Genomic DNA, 3,034 nt, shown 5'->3' on the forward strand with positions numbered 1-3,034 from the left:
CGAGGCTTCACCACCCATTTATCCCTCCGCCTTTCAACCAGCACCACATGTGATTATCGGCCAGGCTGGCACAATTAACTAATTCACCATGTATTAGGCTGCTACATTAAGGAGCCCTGATGGTGTAGTGGGTTACACATTGGGCTACTAACCACAAGGTCAGAAGTTCAAATTCACTAGCCACTCCATGGAGGAAAGACAAGGCTTATGGTCTCAGAATCCAACTGGAGTAGTTCTATCCTGTCCTATAGGGTCACTCTGAGCCAGAATTGACACGATGGAAGTGGTGTTTTGTTTTGTTTTGTTTTTCTTAGGGCTGCTACATTTGTTCCTGTGTTTCATTGATTGTCATTATCCTTTAAGTTTTACACTAGGTCTTTGATCCATTTTACTTTTTGGTATATGGTGTAAGAAACAGACCCTGTTTCATTCTTCGACAAGTAGATATCCAATTTTGGCACCATCCATTGAAGAGATTATCCCCCACCCCCACCCCATTTATTGTCTTTCAGACCTTTGTCAGAGATCACCTGTCCATAAGCAGATAGGGTCCCAGTTCTGTTCATGGGTCTGTTGTTGTGCAAGTCCCAGGCTATTTTGGCCACTGTGAATGTTTTGAGATCGGGACATGTGAGACCTGCTACTTTGCTCTTCTTCTTTAAGAGTGCTTTGCTTCTCCCGGGTCTTTGTTGTTGTTTCGTATAAAGTTGGTGACTTGTTCTCCCATCTTTTAAATGAATGCTGATGAAATCTTGATCAAGATTGCATTGTATCTGCAGATGGCTTTGTTTAATACTAACTTCTTCACTATGGTAGATCTTCGAATCCATAAGCATACTATTTCTTCCTTTTATGTGGGTCTCTTTTGGGTTTTTGTAGTCATATTTTGTGGTTTTCTTTGTACAAGCCTTTTGTGTCTCTGATTAGACTCATTTCTAATTATTATATCTTTTTAGTTGCTATTGTAAATTGTATTATCTTCCTAATTTCCTCTTCAGAGTTCTCTTTGTTAGTGTAAAGGAATCAGCCTGATTTTTGTGGGATGACCTTGTATCCTGCCATTTTGCTGAATCTAATCTCATTTGGTTCCAGTAATTTTCTTCCTGAGTGTTTGAGATTTTCTACATATAAGCTCATGTCATCTGCAAAAAAAAAAAAGATATTTTTTTACTTCTTTTTGCCAATTTGGATGCTTTCAATTCATCTTTCTTGCCTTATAGCTCTGGCTAAGCCTTCCGGCACATTATTGAGTAGAAGAGGTAATACAGGGCATCCTTGTCTGGCTCTCAGTCACCAGGGGAATACTTTGTATCTCTCTTCATTGAGGCTAATATTGGCCTTCCATTTAGTGTATATGCCCTGAATTATGCTGCAGAATTTTGACCTATTCCTATGTTGCCTAATATTTTTATCAAGGATGAGTGTTGGAATTTGTCAAATCCTTTTTCTGTTGGTGGATATTATCATATGCTTCCTTGCCTTCATTTTATTTATGTGGTGAATTGTTTTGATTGTTTCCTAAAGTCAAGTCATCCTTACATCCCTGGTATGAATCCCACCTGGCAGTGGTCATGGGTGAAGGTTGTACAGCATGATCAATGTAACTGATAGCTCTAAACTTTATACCTGAATAAAGCTGAATTGGCAAATATTATATATAAACAATTTTTAAAAGAAGAAAGGAGCAAGCATTTTAAAAATACTTTAGGATTTAGAAAGGAAATTGTGGGAGGTCTCTAGGGATGGCCAAACTGAGGAAGCCTCAGTTGGATTGGGTTTCCCTTAATGTCTTCTCTCTCTAGAATCAAAGAAAAAGGAAACGATATAGGAAGACAAACTCAACACACTTAAGTCAATGGATAACTAACACTTGGTGCCACACATGCCTAGTGTTACATGCCTGGCAAACAGAATCTGGATGTCATGTGCTTCCACACTCTTCTTAGAAAGATCAGGTCACACTTTCCTTGCTTGTCTCTTTTCCTATAAGAGAAAAAAATTAAACTGAATCTTGTAGCATGTAGTTATAGAGTGACTTATTTGGTTAATCAAGTAGAATAATATTCTTAAACTAGTAATTTCCTGATCTAAGGGTGTGTCATACCAGCACTCCTAGAACACACAAGAAATTAGACATTGTTTCAAAGAAACTCCAAGAATAATCCATACTTCCAGGTCATTTATTTTCTGTGTTTATTTACTCTATATGTACCCTGATTAGATGACCCTGGATAAGGAAGGCTATTAGGAGGTTAGTTCTACAGGAAAATGAAGAGACTTCCCAAGGATATATTTATCCAATATCTGAAAGAGTGGGATTCAGGTTACTGGCATCCACATGCTATAGAATGCCCAGAGGAGGTCAAAATAGCATAGACGTGGTCTTAAGCTGACCTAGGATTAGCATTTCTAGAAGAAGAGCCAACAGTGGCTCACCCTCATCTTTCATGATGCTGAAAACCTTGCTCGGGTCTCCCTGAAAAGCTCAAAATAATCACAAGATGAAATGAAGCCATCAAAATTCGCTCAGCTACTCTGCTGGTGCATGGAATATCAAAATCCTGTAGGGTCCACCACAGCATCACAGAAAATTCTCTAACACCTTCTCCTGTCTTGGGCCAGCTCACAGCAGGGACATAGCACTGAATTCTTGGGCCTCGTGGGATTTGGTACCTTACAGAATTAATTATCTCAATTTAACATACTTTAAGATCGATCCAACCTGAAGCTAAGAATAACAGAACCCTAATTCCAGGGGTACTGATGAAATAATGAGAGCACATTTCTCATGGGCTTTGATGAGTCAGAGAAAGGGCAGACATCAGCATCAGGTTCTGAAAAAGTAGAAAAGGGAGCCTATGTGGTTGGTATTAGGTTTCCTGCAGTGTTCTACAATTGCAGCTTCCAGGGATAACCCACACGGGCCTGATCTGGTCCTGTCCTAGAGCCCTTGCTCCATTATTCTCAGAGTGGACACAAACAGAAGATTTCTCTAACACTGTAAGACAAAAGGAGAAACTGGAGCTGCAGTAGT

This window comes from Echinops telfairi, unplaced genomic scaffold, assembly GCF_000313985.2.
Source record: "Echinops telfairi isolate 266 unplaced genomic scaffold, ASM31398v2 ScPeMD7_7458;HRSCAF=8496, whole genome shotgun sequence".
Classification (NCBI taxonomy): Eukaryota; Metazoa; Chordata; class Mammalia; order Afrosoricida; family Tenrecidae; genus Echinops; species Echinops telfairi.